This window comes from Durio zibethinus, chromosome 12, assembly GCF_047325235.1.
Source record: "Durio zibethinus cultivar Kanyao isolate XHJ-2024 chromosome 12, ASM4732523v1, whole genome shotgun sequence".
Classification (NCBI taxonomy): Eukaryota; Viridiplantae; Streptophyta; class Magnoliopsida; order Malvales; family Malvaceae; genus Durio; species Durio zibethinus.
In genome coordinates, this window is record NC_143173.1 from 2,393,862 (window position 1) to 2,407,617 (window position 13,756).

Below are 13,756 nucleotides of genomic sequence, written 5' to 3' on the forward strand. Positions count from 1 at the left end.
ATGGATTTCGAGTTCAGGATTCAATAATTGCATGTAAATAAAAGGTGTTCGTTATTAGTTTTAGAAAGCATACGAGTGCCTAATCCGACATTCCCAAGACATAAAAAGAGAAGGCAAGAAGCAGCGTTTAAAAAAAAAGGGGCTTACAATTTCATAAAAATAAAACAATTTTCAAGCTATACCAATGGACCATTGAGGGTTCTACCCACCTAAGGGCCATGATTGAGATTTTATAGAGATGACTTTGGATCGAAGCTTTAATTCTATAAAAGGCCGCCCATGTTTGATATGATCTTAATATTCGGCCATCGCAATCGTCATGCCCTTTTCGTTTCCGCCATACGAAATTTTCGGATTAACGGGAACAAGTACATCTGCATATGATTTTCTAATTCATGCTAGTAACAGGTTTGTAGAGATGAATAGGATTTGGGTTGGGACTTGGGATTGAGTTAACCCATATCTAATTTTTGCAACAAATTGTAAACCCAAAATTTAGTTTTAATTAATAGTTTTTCTAGAACAATACCAAGGAGAAAAATTAGACTGGACTTTCTCACTTGTTGCTGAGTTGGTCGACTTGTACTAATCCTTTAAAACCGGTAATTGTTTTTATTGTCTTTTTTTTCTTTTTAACTTCTTAATTAAGAATATTAATATTAATAAAAAATAATGGCTCAGCTGGGTGGAATTGTCAAGCTAGAAAAAAATATTTTAGATATAAAATGAGTTGAAAAGAAAAAATTTATTAGTATTTTTTATAATAAAATATTTAATAAATATGAATTTTAATTTTAATATTTGTAAATTTTTTTATTTTTATTTTGTGACATTCTTAATAAAAAAATATGTTAGCTGATTAAATATTACTCTTTGGTTACGTGCATGTTCAGAAAAGCTAAGAATATCTAAGATGTTGATGTTGAGGGTCTGGGCAGGTAGATCAAAGTAAAATATAGATAGAATTCAAAGTGAGATTTGTAAAGTATTTTTTAAATGTGATTTAATAAAATTTTAATAAAAAAATTAACAGAATAAAAATTAAAAATATTATTTATAATTCAAATTTAATTAGCATTTATTCAAAAGTAAAAGTTTTATCAAAATTTTTATTAAAAATGATTAGTCAAAAAAAATTAAAATTTTTTAATTTTTTAAAAATTTTTTACACATTTAATTTATTTAATAAAATATTTTAATTTTAATTTTAATTTTTAATTTTTAATCATTTTAATAAAAAATTTTACAAACTTCACTTAAAAGTTTTGAAAACTTCATTTAAGTTTTCTTAAGACAAGTTACTGTATTCATTTATAGGGTTCATACATAATCTATTTATTAAATAATATAATATTTCATGAAATTTAAAAACTTCCAACACAGCAAATAAGGGGACAACCTAAATCCTCAATGTTGCCTTCCGCTTCTTAACCTAATAATTAAGAAGTTTTGAATAAAAGACGTGGGCGTATATTTTAACTACGTCAATCGTATTTCCCTTATAAGAGTTTTACACTTTTATAAATTAAAAAAAAAAAAAAAAGCAACGACATCGTTGACCCGATCACGATTAGAATAGACACAAACGCCATGCCCCATACACCACATCTTTTGACCCAAACCCCATACGCCGCTCACGTAACTCGTTGTTGCCACCACCCTTGGCGCCACCCTCAATATTTCCAGGTGCTTCGTTTGCAATATCAAGATTGTGATAGCTAGAACTGCCTTCATGCTCTCCACCAATATTTCCGCCACCAGCGGAGCGGCTCCCGCGAGATTGAGCTTCGTTCAACAATTCAGTAAAGTCCCTCGTAACTTCCTCTATCAAGCCCTTAATGCTTTCCTCGCTAAGGTTCTGACCATTATTCTCTTGAAGGTTATCAACTCCTGCTTCAATGACAACGTCCAGCAAGTCATCAGCCAGTTTTGCCATGGCTTTTTACTCTGAAAGCACTCTCCACTTCTCTTCAAGTGCACCTTTTTTTTAATTTTTATCAATAAAGCTTTTTCTTTGGTAATTTTGTCTTTATATATATATATATATATAGGGTGGATGTTGGATTACTTGGACTCCAATCTCAAGTTTACACACTATTTTTTTCAATCACTCTGAAGAGATTGTTGGTAATTTTTTAATATAGTTATAATTTGGTGTAATCGAAAATAAAATAATGATGACAATGATTTGTATCGATAATATTAACACATTCCTAATTTTTTTGCATTTGTTCCGTTTTCATAGCCACGTAATTTTTTTTAATAATTCTTAATTTCTCGCATTTGTTCTATGTCATAATCACTTCATTTTTTAAAGAAAAATTAATCTGTAATTTCTTTTTCTTCTTTTATCTTCTCTCTTTAGACCTTTTTTCCCCAGTAAAGTTAAACTTTTAACAATTTTTTGCTGTAATACACTAACATAACGCCGTCAGTTTTTTTCATAGTGAAAAAAAAAATTACAACAACATCTCACAATATATACATATTTATCAAATTATCTTAGTTTAAAATTTAAATAATAAATCAAATGGGTCTCTTCAAACAAAAAGAAACAAAAAAAAAAGGGATTTTAACAAAAAGAAATTCTTTCTTTTTTTGTAAAAATAAAATAAAATAAAATAATAGTGATGACATGACAAAAACTGTAAGACATTGAGAATTAAGTTTAAAAAAATACAATAGTTTTATAATATAATAAGATATGCTTAAAACCTCCTTCTCTATATTTTACGGTAAGAAGAAGCTACTCCAACCAACAGAAATGGGTAACGTTTTATGAGCTTTTTGAGTAAGGCTAAGGAACAATACGAGGAAGTAAAATGTTTTTATGAATTTAATTCAAAAATATTGGATGGTATGTAATTTTGAATGCTTGAAATCAATGAAAGATTCTTTTACTTAAAATGTCTATTAGTGAATAATACCTCTTAATACGTGCATTCATAGTATGCACGTGGTCTATTTTTTATACAAATATTTATGTTATGTTTTATAAAAAAATTATGTATCATAATTTTAATCGATGAAAAAATATAAAATATATTTTTTAATTTGTTAATTATATATGATTTTTTATAAAATTTTAAATTATATCATTTTTATATTTTTATATCATATTTTAAATTGTGAAGTAGCCATTGTTCTTCTCACGTTCAAGGGTCCCAGGCTTTCAACTATCATTAACTTGGCATGGCGCACCTCAACTAAAAATGCTTGTTAACTGGGTTGGGCCTTATTGTATAAAATGGTTAATTGGGACTGCAATACAAGCAGAGATCTAGTTGATCATGAACCCTAATTTCAAATAATTATATGGCTTTTGCTTGGTTAATCTGGTGATTGATTTGATGTGGCCCAATTCTTTGAATCAGCAGCCTTGCGCACTGCTATTTGCTGGTATGAAGCCTTGAATTTGCCTCGCGAAACGTCAAAACCCAAACAAATGGGCAATTTTATTAAGCAGTAAGCATCCTATACACACGGCAAGTGCAAAAGCAAACACGATCCTCACATTCACTGTAACAAAGCTGATGGAAACACACATTTCATATATAAACATAAACTCAGATTCTCTTGACAATGAGTTTATCCTTCGTTACAAAGATAAACTGCTAGCCTAACAAGCTCAATTTTCCTCTTCATTCTATGAACCTTTTCAACTACTTTTCCCAGTGCTGTTGCTTCTTCCTCTAACAACATCTTCATTAACATGGTCTCCCCTCTTATCTTTGCGACTGCAACTGTCATTCTATTCAGAGTCTTCCTTGCTTTCTGTTTGGGTAGGCAGGCAAATTAAAGATTAACAAGATATTCTAACAAGAAGAGAGGCTAAAAAATAATTATCCATATGATACCAGAAGGCCTGATGTTTTGCGCTTGGAGTTGCTCCTTTTTGTTTTTGCTATGATTTCTTTTCCTGCAAGCCAGTCAGGACACAAGGGGGGAGTAGAATCAAATGCTTGTGAGCGTATCGATTGTTTGATCAAAGAGAAAAAGAAAAGGAAAAAATAATTCCATGCAACTTTTTATTATTGAAACACATTAATTCCAAACGAAGTTGTTGTTTGTATATTTCACCTCTTTTCGTGCGAGCGGAGGAATATCGGCACTTCTGCGTGCCTTGTTTTTTCTCTCGTCTTGAAAATGCCCCAAATGAGCTGTAGACAGATTGAAGTTACAAAGATACTCTTCCGATCAGTCAATATGAAGATAATATTCAGGTTCTTTTCTAAATAATTTCTTCAGATCCACGTAAAAAAAAAAAAAAAAGAAACATGTAAGCCTTCTTTTCTTAAACTTTAAAGGGAAATTAATTAAAGAAATTAAATATATATCAGAGACCATTCAAGTCTAACCACGTCATGCACTCATATATAGTTTAATTATAGAAAAAAAATTGTATATTTAAAAAAATCCCATTAAGTGATACTTAATTAACATGGCGACATATATATATATATATATATATTTCCAGGTATAATAAAATATAAAAATAATTAAAAATAAAATATTACTTTTTTAAATTTTATTTATAAAATTAAAAACTATCGATATTAATATATCCGAGTGAAGTTAAAATTTTGACACTATTTGTGAAATTTTAAAAAGTTTAAATTCTAACACTATTTGTATAATTTAAAAAATTTAGCAGTGCATAGAAAATAAGATATTATCAACTTAATGTCTTTTCATTCATTTATTTTTAGTGTATAAGATTGTAATATTTGAAAATTTGAAGCAATGACTCCACGAGGAAATCACCAAAAAGCTGCGAGACTGGATAGAACTAAGGCTAGGGGATTATAAGCGAGGATTGGATCGGATTGATTCGATTATTTCGGTTAATACATGATATTAAAAATTTTTAAAATTTGATTTACATTAGAATTGATCTCTTTGAAGTACAAAAATGATTTGAATTAAATTTTTATCAATTTAATTTGTTTATCAATTTTTAAAAATTAATTATTTTTAATTATTTGTTTAACTTTTATATTAATTTAAATAGATCTAAATATAAAATAACTATTTTATTTTATATATATAAACTAATATAAATATATAATTCAATTTGATTTGAATATTTTTTATTTTACCACTTTTTATCCAAAAATCAAATTGAACCAAATTAAAACATACCATATCCGAATTTAAACCAAACTAAATATAAAATATAGATCCAAAGATAATAATTTCTAATTAATTTTTTATTTTCTCCATTTTTGTAGGTATAAAATCATAAAAAAAAAATACAGTTAACAAGCCAAATTACATATTAACCCAAAAAAATTGTAATTAATGTATAGGAAGAAATCATGGCTGCAGGTGATAAGAGAGATTGCTGTAACTTTGGCAATTTTCTCTAACCTTTGGCGGCCTGCTTGTTCATCTCTAACTTGCATCCTTCTTATCTTCTGGGACAAAAAGAAATTAAAGGCACGCGTCCATTGGTCAGGAGCAAAATTAAAACAATAATAATCCAAAGAAACAAACAGCAATCAGTATAATTAATTGATCATAGAAATTACTGCTGAAAATAAAATACAAGTATATGAATTGTATAGTATTTTATGCGCCCTTTGCTTCAAATTCCGACGACTGTGTTTTAACCGTTGTAACAGCTACTCAGTGCTTTCTGTTGCACAGTGAGTTGGTATATATAGACGGTTAAATAAAAACCCCCTAATATTATCATCAAAAGACACAACCTCCCCTGTAATATTTTCCCCCTTACCAACTGCATGGTAGATTTACCGATACTTAATTTTGGGTTGATCTAATGGAATCCAATTTTATTTGACTGCATCACTCTCTGATTTTGTTTAATTTTAAAGAATTTTTTAATTAAGATCTGGTTTTCAGTATCCATTCTTCACTAATTGATTTGTTTTAATTTTATTTTAAACTATTTTTGGTGTTAAAATTAAAAAAAAGGTTCCATAATTTTCTTTTTCATGTTAAGAATTTACTTGAAAGAACAGAATTTTATTTTTCTTTTAAATTGAAAATTTTTACTGAAATATTTTCAATTTTGCATCTAAGATTAAGAAATTGATACATATTTTATTTATTTATTTTAATATACATTAAAAAATATATATCATCTTATTAAAGATGACTGATATAATTTTTTTACATAAATTTTGATGCAAAATCAAACAAACTTGAAAAGGTCAAATTTGTTTAAGCATGCATTTTGCGTCATGATCTGTTTGTAACTTTTAGATTTGGCCGTTTCCAGCTGATCATATTAGGCACTGAATATTAAAGATTTATTATTATTATTATTATTATTATTATTATTATTATTTAGAATTAGCAATATAGAGTCATTATCCAAATTATGCCAAATCTCTTAGATAAAATGTCAATTTTACTATATATCTTATGACTTTTTGTGGAATGTTCTCTTTCATTAATCCCAACTACTTAAACATATATATATATATATATATGTAAAGTTTATTAAGCTTAACAAAATATCTTAAACATATATATATATATGTAACGTTTATTAAGCTTAACAAAATATCTTAAATATTATTTGTGCATTCATTTATTAAATGAACTGAACATGAACAAATGTTTGTTCATTTATTTATATTCACAAATAAGCTCGTTTATGATTCGATTAAAATTTATTTATTTATTATTTGTTTGCTATTCGTTTATAATAATATTAATAAAATTATATTTTTATTAATCATATTTTATAAGTGAAATTTATGAAGTTTTTTTATAAAAAATGAGTAAATAAAAATTCAAACCAATAGATTGACAAAATTCAATGTAAAAATAATAATATGTAAAAAAAAATTAAAAATATTATTTATAATACAAATTTGATCGATACCTATTTAATGGTAAAAATTCTATTAATATTTTTACTAAAAATATCTATTTAATAAATATATCAAAATTTATTAAAATTTTTTAAATTTTGTATGTTTGATCTATGTGATGAAATTTTTTAATCTATCAATTTTTATTTTTAACTTTAATTTTAATTTATTTATTTTTAATAAAAAAATTTCATAAACTCTACCTATGAAACTTCATATAATTTTTTTTTTCAAGACAGATCATCATCGGGCAACATTTCAACAAGTCGCTCGAGAATCGTCCGACTGCTTTCGACCATTAACAAAACATAAATGTCCATTGAAGATGAGTTCGTAAGTTCAAAGTCTAATCTTCATAAATTGTTTATTACAAATTGATAACATTGAATAATTTCGATGTGAACATCATGCTTTTTTATTATAATTATTCTCCTTCGTGTGCTGTAGAGAAATGCAATAAACCAAATTGATTTACAATAAAGTAATGCAAGTACCTGGCAAACTCCACATAAATTAGGTCATTCCTTACGTTTGATTGACATTTTCAGGATAATCATGCCTGCAAAAAAAAAAATGTATATATATATATATATATACATATATATACATATAAAAAGAAAGAAACAGACAACGAGATGATCATGTATAATATTGATGGAGAGTGACCCTCATGGCTGACCAATTTTTAAAGAGAGAATAGATTGGAGATTAGGTATGAAAGTGTGAATGGTTGAGTCTGAATTTGATTTTTTTTTTTTTTTTTTTACTTTTACCATTTCAATAATGTGGTTTTGGTTATTCTTGCACCTTAATTTTAATAATTATATTTTTATAAAAATCAATTTAAAGAGAATTGATAACATATATATATTAATTACGAAAGAATTGATAATAATATTAAAATTTTATAATCAAATTGACTTGGTTAATTAATTTTTTGTTGATACCATAACATGTTAAGTTATTCTTTTGACCGCCTAAATATATTAGGACAAAAAAACTATTTTTAGTAAAAAAGACTAAAACTTGGTTTTCTAGAGCTTAAAAAATATTAATTATTATTAATAAAATATAATATAATTTTTTTTATATGTTTTGTAACTGTAAAATTAATCCATCTCAACATATCAGGTAATCATTAAAATTTTATGTCATTCCAATTTAGGGTAAAATGTTAATATTATTGTTAATTATTCTTTTAAATATACTTTTAATAAAAAAAAAGGATTAAATTCTAAAAAATTTTGAAGTAGAATGACTAAACAGTAAAATTAGTATAATAAAAGGATCAAATTCAGATTTTAATCCTATTTGAATCCTATATACCCTAATTTGTTTTTTTAATTATTAGAAGTAAATATGGGTATTAACTCTAAAATCCTAATTTTTTTTATAAAAAAAACATCATTTTTATTTGTAAGAGGCCTCACATTGCATGTGTTATATTTAAAAATATTAATTTTACTCATACTTAATAAAAAACCATGATTTTTTACCCAAATAGATATGAGAATAGATGTTACATTGTAGAATGGATATGAGAATGGGTATATTTTAAACTTTTTATCGGCTATAGAAGTGAAAATGAGTAATATGGTACTGTCCTATATTTATATCATATTCTGTTTATATATTTATATATATTTAGTAAATAAAATTTTTATTAAATAATATAAATTATTATTTTAGATTATTTAGAAGTAATATATTTTTATTTAAAACATATATTAATTTATTTATAACAATAAATAAATATATAAAACAAAAATAAAGAGAAAGCTAAAGTTTTTATTTTTTTTTATTTTTTTCAAAATATTATGGGTATAAAAATTATTGCATACCTATTAAATAATCTCAAATACAAAAATAAAGATAAATTTAAAATATTTATTAAATATGAATACAAAATAAATATAACATAAAAATTTAAAATAAAAATAAAAATATTCTACTCACTTTATATCTTAGTCATTGATTTCCCTAATTATCCCTTGACGGTCAGTGGCTTTTGGCTAATTTTAAACCACGCAATGTCCAACATATTAAGCCTTCCACTTTCTAGTAGTCTTGCAATTTCCCCTCGATATGTCAGGAATCTAGTGGTGAAGCTTTAGGAAATACCTGATCAAAATATTGACATATTTACATTTAATCTTAAAAAAATAATAATTGCAACATTAAAATTTAAAAAAAAAATCATTAATATTTGGATTTTTGTGGAGTATCTCATCAAAGATAACAGAGACGAAATTATTTTTTTTTTTATATTTCGGATTATTAGCAATTGAACTATAATCATTACAAAGTTAGCAGAAAAAACACATTAAGGATTATTTAAATGAATGGTGAGATTAATTAACAGGAGTTGCCTTTGAATCCAAGTGAGGCCTAAAAGCCTTATTCAGGGAGGGGAGACATAGCTTTAAAAACTATACACCTGCAGACGCCATTCTTGAACTAATTAACAGGATAGCTTCAAAATATATGATATGAAAAAAAGATAACTTTCTCTCCCTGACACCAAACCAGAGAGGGAAATCTTATAATCTGAGCAAGAACCGAACCTCCAACTAGGTTTAAAAACAGGGAGAGCTAACCTGTTATGACCACAACTAACCAAATGATGCGATGAAAGGAGAAGATGGAGATTAGAAGGAAATAAAAGAACCAGAAAAATCATATCGTATGAAGTAGAGAGAGAATCTGTTGCCAGTCAGTCAGATAACCGTTTTTCTTTTTTGCATGACTCGAGCTGCTGTCGACCTATGGCTAACAACCTCGTAGACTCCATGCCGCTAAATACCTCAATATATATGACTACTAACAAGACTATTTTTTAGTCATATTCATGTATTTAGAGGTATAAATAATATATTAATATTTAATAATTATTTGAATTTGATTTAAATAAAATTTAAATTTAATTTAATTATTATTTAATTTAATTCAAGTTCAAATAACTCGATTTATTATTCAAATCGAATTCGAACATTTTTTTATTCAGTTTGAATAATTCATGAATTTAATCAAACTTTTATATTTTAATATATTTTAATTAATAAAATATTTTAAATTTAAGTTTGAATATAAATAATCAAATTTTTATCTAATATAAAAATCTATCTTATTTTTATATATTAATTGAGACTAATCGAATAAGTTCGAATAATTCAAATTTTAATTTAAGTTGAATTCAAACTTAAAAATAAAATTAATCGAGTTTGAATCGAATTTTAAATCTCAAATTTTAAATTAAATTCAAATTTAAAGTTAATATTATATTTACTATTAATTACATTTTTAATATTTTTTTTTAGACAAAAAGGAGTTATTTCCGCGCCTCTTTTTTGACTAGGAGCAAAGATTGCTATTTACTTTGGGCAGTGGATGTGGGAGCATGGGACATGCATGAATGCTCCTAACAAAAACAAAATGTGGGACATAACAAGAAAGTCGTATATTATATTTGGTGAAATGACGGCATTACGACATCATCACTATCATTGCTTCTGGATCAATCTCATGTAGGAAGTTAGATCAAATGCCAAGTCATTTTAAAAGCTTTTGCAGTCTAGATCATCCAAAAAATTACCTAGGAGTCATTTGATTCACGGATATTTTAGATTTTCTTTAAAAAAATTATTTTATTTGATAGATTTCAAAAAATGGATAATTAAATTATTTATTTATTTGTTTTGTTAACAATTTATTTGACATATAATTTATTTATATATTTACATAATATATAAATTATTATTTTAATTTATTTTTAAATTATTTATACATTTATTAAACATGTAAATTTTATATTTTTTATTTATTTAACATGTAAAAATATCTGTTTCTCTCACTTATTTAAAAATGGAATCTGAATCTTTAACCATGTTTTACGCAAACTAAATTGAATGTGAACCAAAGACAGTTCTCTTACATCATCATTATTTCTTGGTTACTCTAGTATAAAAAGAAAACGCTCGAACTTTATAATGGAGCATAGATACCAACTCCAGATGCAACTATGGCACTTAATCCGCAATCTCTGCATTTCTTTGGCTGTGCTTTAATTTGATTCGTAACAAGTCAGAAGTGCACTTAATCCACAATTTCTACATTTCTTTGGCTGCCCTCATGCCTTCGCCAATATTTCCACCATCAGCGGGGCGTCTCCCGCGAGGTTGAGCTTCGTTCAACACTTCAGTAAAGTCCGCGAGATTACTCAGGTAGGAAGAATCTGAAAAAAAAAGAAAAAGAAACGAAAAAACTACAGATGGAATAGGAAGAAGGTTTCAAGGGTTCCATTATGTATTACTTATCCCCTGTGATCCTTGAAAAAGATTATAGCATATGATATTTGACCGGTAAATTCGATACATAGAGAAGAGGCCATTAAAACCTTAGAGCTTGGGAAATGTCTCGAGTTGTCGTTTAATGGTGATGAAGAAATTATTATTGAGAAGCTGATGAAATTGAAACAGAGGGATTTAGATGATAATGCTAGCAACTAGTATTCGATAATTGGCACATGGTGGTTGTGTGTCTTATGATGATGTGGTTGATTCTTCATCAACAGGTCATTACTTGATATCTTTGATTCTTGTCTTGCTTTCGATGATTAGTTGTTTATATTTTCCTTCAAAACTCGAGTGTGGTGGGCTATTTCATTGTTTGTCATATTTTGGATACTTGTTTTTGTATCTTGATTGCTCTTGAATTTTGGAGATTGCAGGGTGCTTTTCTTCGTTTTATTTTTAGGAGATCTTTGACACTCATGCGGGTTTGTAATGGTATTGGGGATTATGTTTTTGCTAGTCTTGACTAGCTTTGTAACCTTTTGATTTAGAAAAAAAAAAAAAGTCCCTGATCATAGCTTCCTCTATCAAGCCCTTCATGCTTTCCTCGCTAAGGTTCCGACCATCATTCTCCTGAAGGTTATCAACTCCTGCCCCAACGACAACGTCCAGCAAGTCATCAGCCAGTTTTTCCATGGCTTTATACTCTGAAAACACTTTCTTCTTCTCTTCAAGTACACTTTCCGCTGCTATTAGCCATGCTTCCATGCTTATTTTCTCCTCTCGCATCATTGCCAATTCAGCTTTCATGGCCTCAAGTTCACCCTGTAGGCTGTATTGAACTGCCAAAAAAAAAAAACTATGAATCAAATATAAAGTCATAAATTTATATTAAAACAAGCAAAAAAACTAGCGAGTAGCAAGTTGGATGGTTTCAACAGGTAAATAACAAAAAATTGTAGGATACTTGCCGATTGGAAGCATTTTACTTATAATTTTTTTCCTATAATTTTTCGATTAACCATTCACAATATCAAATTATATAAGGATCAATTATTTATAAATAATATAATATTTTAATATATTCTACACAATTTAAGATTATAAATGATTAATTATATATTATAATAATTAAGATTTTATAAGATTTTCTTGCGAATTTAAATTTTTTTTCCGGTACGGTTAAACTTTTAACCTTAACAATTTTTTTTCTATATTACAATAACAAAACACCGTCAAATTTTTTTCATAGTCCAAAAAAAAGATAATAACATCTCATAATATATACATATTTATCAAATTATCTAAGTTTAAAATTTAAATAATAAACCAAATGGGTCTCTTCAAACAAAATTAAAGAACAAAAATTCTTTCTTTAACAAAAAGAAATCCTTTTTTTGTAAATTAAAAAAGTAAAAGACATAGTGAATTTTTCTTTAAAAAATTATTTTTTTTATGTAAAATATACTTATATATATTTGTATTGGTTTACTTTTATATTCAAGAGTATCCTATTTCAAAAATGAAATTAAGAAAAACTATATTCTGGCAAGTAAAAGTGCCAGTCGGCATTGAACGAAAAAAGTTTGAAAAAACAAAAATTGTATTTGTATTTGTATTTGTCATGGACTGATACCAACGAATCTACACTATATGTCAATCATGTAGTATTTGTCAATGGGGAGGTATGCAAGGATCTAAAGCTTGTCAAAGCACAAAACTTCTTTCCAGAGCTTAACATGGCAGGAAACGCACCAAATCAATTAGGATCGAAAGTCACAGCTGTCAATGTTGAACAAAGACCAGGACCTAACACTCTTTGGCATCTCTCTGGCTCAAATCGACTATGCACCCTACGGTGGCCTAAAACTCCCTCACACTCACCCTCGCGCCACAGACATCCTGGTTTTCTTGTAAAGAACACTTTATGTTGGCATTGTTACATCCAACACGACAAATCACCTTTTCACCATAGTCCTATATCCTGGAGATTTTTTTGTCTTCCCAGTTGGTCTAATTCACTTCCAGTTTAATATAGGGAAAACTTATGCTGTCGCTTTCGCTGCTTTGGGCAGCCAGAATCCCTGTGTGGTAACCATTGGTCCTGATATTCTTGCCAAGGCGTTCCAGGTGGATAACAATGTCGTCAAACATCTTCAGTCACAGTCCTGATAGAATAACAATAGAGAATATTTCAGCTTTCAACATCCATCAAGTTCTATTTTGTTTGTGATAGTTCTTTCGACGGTTTGCTCAGTAAGTATTATGTAAGCTTCTTTGTATGTTGAATTTGTTTTTAATCACGGTGTATGTATTGCAATTTGTTTAAATTCTTTGACCAAAAAAGGGGCTGTCTGTCTGTCCCCAAGGTGCCATGAAACAATAGAAACACCAAAAATAGTTCAATTAGACCATTCAACGTATCAAATTTGTGAATATCTAGACTAATACACATAAAATTAGCTACCCAAATTCAAATGAGCCTTAAAATGATTTTCATGAATGCCTTGGTTTTCTTTGATGAAGCACCTGAAGTTACTGATATTTCTCCACATTGTGAGCAGTTTGATGAACTTGGGTTTGATTTCTACATTGAAATCTGCTTAGCTTTGGTTCGCCATT

The 13,756-nt window shown here is 27.5% G+C and overlaps 2 pseudogenes; one reads left to right on the forward strand and one right to left on the reverse strand.

The window, feature by feature from the left end:
- Positions 1-1,277: 1,277 nt before the first annotated feature.
- Positions 1,278-11,947, reverse strand: LOC149515558 (uncharacterized; annotated as a pseudogene).
- On the forward strand, positions 11,943-13,326 carry LOC111297405 (germin-like protein subfamily 1 member 7 pseudogene; annotated as a pseudogene).
- Positions 13,327-13,756: the final 430 nt, after the last annotated feature.